At 41.1% G+C, this 8,567-nt stretch overlaps 1 non-coding gene across 1 annotated transcript; it reads right to left on the minus strand.

Annotated features, from left to right (window-relative positions):
• Positions 1 to 7,455: 7,455 nt before the first annotated feature.
• On the minus strand, positions 7,456 to 7,530 carry trnaa-ugc (transfer RNA alanine (anticodon UGC)). Its single transcript has one exon. It is a non-coding gene; the product is annotated as a tRNA-Ala (tRNA).
• Positions 7,531 to 8,567: the final 1,037 nt, after the last annotated feature.

Genomic DNA, 8,567 nt, shown 5'->3' on the forward strand with positions numbered 1-8,567 from the left:
AGAGAGAGAGAGAGAGAGAGAGAGAGAGAGAGAGAGAGAGAGAGAGAGAGAGAGAGAGAGAGGGTCGAAAACAGCATGTCCGGGACAATGTAGCATGTCCGGTGAACAGGTAAGTGTTCCATAGCCACAGGCAAAACAGCAGAAACTGGATCAGCATCACAACCAGGTGGACTGGGGACAGCCAGGAGTCATCGTGCCAGGTAGTCCTAAGGCATGGTCCTAGGGCTCAGGTCCTCCTGGAGGGGAGAGAGAGAGAGAGAGAATTAAAGAGAGTATATTTAAGTTCACACAGGACACCAGATAAGACAGGAGAATTTCACCAGATAGGACAGACTGACCCAAGCCCCCTGGCACATAGACTATTGCAGCATAGATACTGGAGGCTGAGATGGCGATACCCCCGGACAAGGCCAAGCAGGCAAGATATAACCCCACCCACTTTGCCAAAGCACAGCCCCCACACCACTAGAGGGATATCAACAGACCACTGACTTACTAACCTGAGACAAGGCTGAGTAAAGCCCACAAAGATTTGGCTAGAAATTCTAGGGACAATAAGGAGGCCTGCGTCTTGTGACCATAGCGTATGTGTAGGTATGTACGGCAGGACCAAATCAGAGAGATAGGTAGAGGCAAGTCCATGTAATGCTTTGTAAGGTAGCAGCAAAACCTTGAAATCAGTCCTTGCCTTAATAGGAAGACAGTGTAGAGAGGCTAGCACTGGAGTAATATGATACAATTTTGGGGTTCTAGTCAAGATTCTAGCAGACATATTTAGCACTAACTGAACTTTATTTAGTAATGTATCCAGGTAGCCGCAGAGTAGAGCATTGTCGTAGTCTAATCTAGAAGTGACAAAAGCATTCGTTTTTCTGCACCATTTTTGGACAATGAGTTTCAGATTGTTGCAATGCTACGAAGATGGAAAAAACTGCTCTTGAAATTTGCTTGATATGTTCGCCAAAAGAGAGATCAGAGTCCAGAGTAAGGCTGAGGTCCTTCACAGTATTATTTGAGACTACTGTACAACCAGCAGCATTAACTGTCAGAAGATCTCTTTGTTTCTTGGGACCTAGAACTAGCAATCTCTTTCAATAACAACAGGAATGGAGGTCTTTATTCCAGTGAGATTGCTAAAGTGAACACCACCATGTTTAGTTCTGCCCGACCTAGATCGAGGCACAGACACCACGACCAGCCCTCTCATTAGGCAGGATTAGGCGGCCGCCTATGGTGGCAGATTGATGAGGGCTGCATTTTCTGAGCTAAACTGACCAAGACGCACGTCCAACAACACATAAAACCCTGACAATGTTTCTCAACCAGTGGCATATGGGATTTTTAGGTGAGCAGTGCCGAATTTGTCAAAAGCAGGGGGTGCAACATATTTTGTTTGTCCATTCACAGCTCGCCTCTCCAGGGTGCTGTTGGAGAGATGCATCTCTTCAGCGCTCCACCAACGTTCTGTCAAAAAAATTATAAATCATGTAAATCATGTAGCAGCTATAAGATATGGTAGAAAGAGAATGTGGCCTTTTCTGTAGCCTACAGGATGGAGATAAAACGTATGACAACGTAATGACACGGACACTTTTTACATCATGCAGGTTTCATCATGCAGGTTTCATCATGCAGGTTTCATCATACAGGTTACATCATGCAGGTTTCATCATGCAGGTTACATCATGCAGGTTTCATCATGCAGGTTACATCATGCAGGTTTCATCATGCAGGTTACATCATGCAGGTTTCATCATGCAGGTTTCATCATGCAGGTTTCATCATGCAGGTTACATCATGCAGGTTTCATCATGCAGGTTACATCATGCAGGTTTCATCATGCAGGTTTCATCATGCAGGTTTCATCATGCAGGTTTCATCATGCAGGTTTCTCTAAATGGCGCTCAATAAGATAAAACATTTTCTGTCATGTTAACAAACAACATATCCTAAAAACAGGACATGTCAAACTAAAATTGACAATATGGAATGGACAATCACAACTGCTGTCCAGGAGTTTCACACCATTGTCATCATGATCAGTGGTTTCAAGTTTGTATCCTTCAATTTTTGATCATAGCGAAAAAGAATATACTTGTGCATTTCCTGCTGTGTAAACACATAGCAAATAGGCTTGTGATAACTCCTCATAAAGTTGGGTAGCTGATATTCAGAGTTTAAATAGCCAAATTGATTAGTCACAGGAATCAGGACTAATAAAGCCAATGCAATGGCCTGCTTTACAAACGGTGGGCCTAACACATGGATGGGCATTCATAAAAGTCCACTGTGGCCGACATGGTAGGCTGTACCCCAATAAGCATGAGCCAATATCTTTAAAAAAAAAAGTTGTCCTGTCATTTTTTGGTGTTTTACAATCGGTAGGCTTTCCACATAGATGGGCATTCATAAAATTCAATTTCAGGCAACACTGTAGGCTACACCTCATTGAGCACGGACCGACGCCTTTTGTACGTCTTTTTTTGGTGCAGTTCCGGACCGGCCTTGATTTCCACATTCACAGACATTGGTTTTGGTCCTGTCCACACCAAATCTGAACCAATTGTAGACATCTATGTTTGGTTCAGATTTGGTGCGATCCAGACCGGCCTTGATTTCAATGTCCACGGATATCGATTTTTGGCCCGGACCCAAAAATCGGAACCAATTATTGATGTCTATGTTTGCTTCAGATTTTGTCTGGTCTAGACCAGCCTTGATTTAACCCAAACATAGACGTCTATAAATGACTTATTTTCAACTTTTATTCTGAACCAAAAATGAACCTAATTTCAACATCCGGAAAATACATATTTTCAACATCAGGAAAATAAGTTTGCTATTTCTACATCTTGGAAAGTATGTATTTTAAACATGCGTAAAATACCTTTTCACCTTTCATTCAGAACCTAAATTCAACCTTACTTCAACGTCTGGAAAATACGTATTTTAGATGTCTTTTAAACTTAATTTTGCTTACTGGGGCTATTCTAGTCTTGCTGAGGGGGGGTGGGGGGAGGGCATTATTTTTCGGTCTCGCCTATGGCGGCAGAATGGCAAGGACCGGCCCTGACAGACACAGTTTAAATGGGTAAAGCTGAGCTGACTACTGTGACTGTGCTAGTGGCAGACTCCACAAAGCAGCAAGGCTGGCTAACTGCCTGCTGCCTGAAATGCACCCTATCTCATTGTGGAGCTAGAGGAGTCAGAAGAGGCTACTCACCCTCTTCTGAACTGTCAACCAATTTTGATCATGATGATGTACCCTATGTCTCTGCCTCATATTTCTGAACAGCTGAAATAAAAACTTAGTGGCGAGTTGAACGAACTTTCCAAAAACATATGCACTGAGTGTACACAACATTAGGAACGCCTGCTCTTTCCATGACATAAACTGACCAGGTTAATCCAGGTGAAAGCTATGATCCCTTATTAAATCCACTTCAATGTAGATGAAGGGGAGGAGACAGGTTAAAGAAGGATTTTCAAGCCTTGAGACAATTGAGACATGGATTGTGTATGTGTGTCATTCAGAAGGTAAATGGGCAAGACAAAATATTTAAGTGCCTTTGAACAGGGTATGGTAGTAGGTGCCAGGATTACCGGTTTGAGTGTGTCAAGAACGGCAACTCTGCTGGGTTTTCACGCTCAACAGTTTCCCATGTGTATCAAGAATTGTCCACCACCAGGCCTCCCAAGTGGCGCAGCGGTCTAAGGAACTGCATCGCAGTGCTAGCTGCGTCAGTACAGATCCTGGTTTGATCCCTGGCTGTGTCAGGCTTCTACCGGGTGACCCATGAGGCGGCACACAATTGGCCCAGTGTTGTCCGGGTTTGGGGAGGGCTTGGCCGGCCGGGTTGTCCTTTTACCATCGCGCTCCAGCGACTCTTGTGGCGGGCTGGGCGCAATCAATGCTGACACGGTCGCCAGGTGTACGGTGTTTCCTCTGACACATTGGTGCGGCTGGATTCTGGGTTAAGCAAGCATTGTGTCAAGAAACAGTGTGGCTTGGTGGGGTTGTGTTTCGGAGGACACACACCTCTCCCGAGTCCATATGGGAGTTGCACCGATGGGTCAAATTGGGGAGAAAAATGGGTAAAGAAAATAAAGAAATAAAATAAACAATGGTCCACCCCCCAAAGCCAACTTAATACAACTATGGGAAGCTTTGGAGTCAACATGGGTCAGCATTCCCAGTCGAATGCTTTCGACACCTTGTTGCATCCATGCCCAGATGAATTGAGGCTGTTCTGAGGGCAAAAGGGTGTGCAAAAAAAAAAAAAGAGTCAAGTATCATATACGGGTTAGCTGACAACCTCACGAAAACGAAGCGCATGCTTCAATGCGGCAGAAGTTCATGTGTAGTTGTGATTCTGGATGACCAGATAACTAGCAACATTGACAAGAAGCTGCCACATGGGAATCTTTCGAGGTTCGTTTCAGCTTGTTTTGTCTAGTAAATGATACTGTGATGGAACATTTTCTGTTTGTGTTTTTTTAATAACCAATTTCTGTGCTCATGCAAGTGACTGATTGAACGTGCAGAGGAGGAATCCTCACTATCAGTATGCAATTTGGCAGTACGCCCAGAACCGTGTTTTGAGAACTAAAGGGATATCTTAGTTTCAAGGTCTCAGCTTGGAGAGAGGAAGCCTCTTATGTTATTGGTCGGTCACAGGCATGAACCAAACGGTAATGATGAATTAATTATTAATAATGAATAAGCTAAATCATGCAAATATAACTTGTCTGTGTGAGCAGTATATAAGAGAAGCTCACTTCAGACTGACAATTTATGCATCTAAGTTTGACGGGGACATCTCCAGCTTGTTGTTAATAAACAATGATTAATTTAAGATTGACTTCGAGTGTCCCTGTGTAGAATTTCCATGACAATGCCATATCTTGTTTTGAGGTGTTTTGACTGATGTCACGTCTATGCTAATATGACAAAAATTTGCTAGCTAGCTAACCAACAACCGTAACAGCGTGTTTGAGAGACTACAAGTGCTCATTGTGCAAATATATTTATGTCTCCAATGGTAACACTTTACCCAGCATCATACCACGTTATGACACGCTCATAACCATATCATAATGTCATAACAACTGACATAACTTGTCATTACCTGTCATTATATGGTCATAACACTGTCATGACCCATATATGTACACCTGTTGTGACATACATTGCATTATTTTATGGCTGGCTGGTTATGACACTTACATAAGAGTGTCAAAACCCACATTTATTCAAATGTATTTTTTTCCCTGCCAAGAAGTGTCCTTTCGTTTTAAAGGTTATTTCTTAAGTCCATTGTTGTTGTTGTAAATAATTATTTACAGTCATGTTTTTTTTCCATCAAATTTTAAATAATTTGCATAAAATACACTTTATGACACTGTCATGAAGCATTATGACCTGTCACTTTACATGGACTAAGAAAATACACTTTATGACAGTGTCAAGAAGCATTATGACCATCATAATCATATAAGCCAGATAGGCCTATCATGTACTGAATAAAAATATAAACACAACATGTAAAGTGTTGGTCCCATGTTTCATGAGCTGAAATAAAATATCCCTGAAATGTTCCATACACACAAAAGCGTATTTCTCTCAAATGTTGTGCACAAATTTGTTTACATCCCTGTTAGTGAACATTTCTCCTTCGCCAAGATAATCCATACCTGACAGGTGTGGCATATCAAGAAGCTGATTAAACAGCATGATCATTATACAGGTGCACCTTGTGCTGGGGACAATAAAAGGTCTCTCTAAAATGTGCAGTTTTGTCACACAACACAATGTCACAGATGCCTCAAGTTTTGAGGGAGCGTGCAATTGGCATGCTGACTGCAGGAATGTCCATCAGAGCTGTTGCCAGAGAATGTAATGTTAATTTCTCTACCATAAGCTGCCTCCAACGTCGTTTTAAAGAATATGGCAGCATGCACAACCGGCCTCTCAACTCGCAGACGACGTGTAACCACACCAGCCCAGGATCTCCACATTCAACTTCTTCACCTGCAGGATCGTCTAAGACCAGCCACCCGGACAGCTGATGAAACTGAGGAATATTTCTGTCTGTAATAAAGCCAACACATTCTGTTTGCCTAGGCCTGGCTCGCCAGTGGGTGATTGCCCTCCCAGGCCCACCCATGACTGCGCCCCTGCCCAGTCATGTGAAATCCATAGATTAGGGCCCAATTAATTCATTTCAATTGATTGATTTTCTTATATGAACTGTAACCCAGTAAAATCGTTGACATTGTTGCAGGTTGCGTTTATATATTTTGTTCAGTAATACCTTATTTCAGTCATCAGTCAAAAAGAGGGTGTATTGTCCTGCTCCTGAAATCTGCTCCTGCATTCATCCCAGTCATCAGCAACAGAGCATTGGGGTACTGTAGGTGCATGTCTGACATCAATTTGTGCACAATTACAATGATAATTTAATATTGTCAATTTCAGAAAATGTTATCTAACAAACATACTGTTGACAAGTAGGCTTTGGTGTACTATAATGGAAGGTTTGGCCTTGTGTGACAGGTTTTGTGGGTTTTGACATTCTTATGTAGGTGTCATAACCAGCTATAAAATAATACAATATATGTCTCACAACAGGTCTAAATATGTGTCATGACAGTGTGATGACCATATTATGACAGGTTATGACAAGTTATGTCAGCTGTTATGACATATTATAACATAGTTATGACTGTCATAACGTGTTATGACGCTGGGTGTCAACTAAAGGTTTTCCTTTTCGGTAAACATTGGAGACTAAATATAGTTTACATGTGGTCAACAATCTAAGCCAACCTGTCTGTTTTGGCCCATAGTTGCGCACAAGTTGGTTTTGTTAATAAACAACAAGAAAAACAGCAGAACACCACATTTGATGCTTTACAGTTTACAAGTTTAAACTTTGTTTTCTTATTAAACATTTTGCAACAATAGCACAACATTTATGGTTCATTGTATTTGCTTTTACTTTATTTAAGATGTTAATAACTAGCAGGTTTCTGGATAGCAGTTTAAGGCCTAGGTAAAATTAGTTTTATATTGGATATTCATTTTCCTCTAATCGATAGCTATTAAACCAAGCATGCCATGACTTTGAAAATGGTATATTCTGAATCAGGGGTCGATGGAGAACAATCCATAGCTTTTTAGGAATTTGTGGAGCGGGGGCGGGTTGATTCGTTTTTCAATTTTTAATATCTCTAAAACCAAGCATGCCAACACTATGAAAATTGCAACAAGGGTTACTATAGTTTATATTGCTGTGATTACTGGTAACTGTTTTCTGTTAGCCCAGAGGATATAAGGATGTAATTGTGTAACATCCGGTTGTTATACATTTACATTTTACATTTTAGTGATTTAGCAGACGCTCTTATCCAGAGCAACTTACAGTAGTGAATGCATAATTTTTTTCCCCGTGCTGCCCCCCGTGGGAATCAAACCCACAACCCTGGCGTTGCAAACACCATGCTCTACCAACTGAGCTACAGGGAGGCTAAGGTTATAGTTTTGTATGGTGTACACTCAAGTTGGCTTGTCAGGACGGTCAAAATATTCCTGTCCTGTCTGAGCTATAGTGCACCTACAACTGTAATCAATGATAGCAGATATTAAACCGTTAGTTTGTAAATATAACCTGTTGTGAGTGGTCCACGTCTTATATCCACAAGAAGAGGTCTATGCCTAAGCTAGCAAGCATGCCTGGCTTTGCATATCTCCATCATGTGTGGATAAGTTGCTAACTCTGTACCCAGCTAATAACAAACATTCCCACAACTTTAGAGAACTTTCCCTTAAAGAGTCTCATTACGTCATTAACAAAAGTTTTCAGAGGAATGTTTGTGTGATGTAAAATGAATCTTTCCATGAAACCATTCCCTTAACGTCAAATAGAACTTAGAACTTAGTTCAATGGGAACATTGCAAGAACATTCATGTGTCCAGATTTCTGAGGTTTAGGAGAATGTTCCATCAATGTCCCACCAAACATACACCGAACATGTTTGCCATATTCTCAGAATATAATATATGTTCTAGACACGTTCCATGTGAACGTTGCAAGAACATTTGTATCCAAAGAAGTATTCATTATACACCACATCTTGTAACTGTTGCCAAGCCAATTAATGAACCACTGATAGCTCTTTTTCTGTTGGCAAGGTATGGGCTTCCATACAGTGTTTTCATTATACATATTTGACTACACTATTCATGTCCATTTATACAGTAATTATTATTCAACTTTTCCTCTCCTGGGATTTGAACTGACAATCTATTGGTTCACTGTACGCTGATCTTTCTGCTATGCCACCATGTCAGTGTAAACTATCAGCTCATCTATTTTCATCATTGATTTGATTGACTTATTTCAGCAATGGAAGGCTATCTGTATAGTAGTGTAATGTTGTTGGGGCATATTAACCCATTTTAATGATACCACTGAATCACTATGATCAATCAAATATTTTCTTGAGTGATTCATTTAAGATTGACTTCGAGTGTCCCTGTGTAGAATTTCCACTACAATTTGGAC

This window comes from Salmo salar, chromosome ssa25 (assembly GCF_905237065.1).
Source record: "Salmo salar chromosome ssa25, Ssal_v3.1, whole genome shotgun sequence".
NCBI classification, from domain to species: domain Eukaryota; kingdom Metazoa; phylum Chordata; class Actinopteri; order Salmoniformes; family Salmonidae; genus Salmo; species Salmo salar.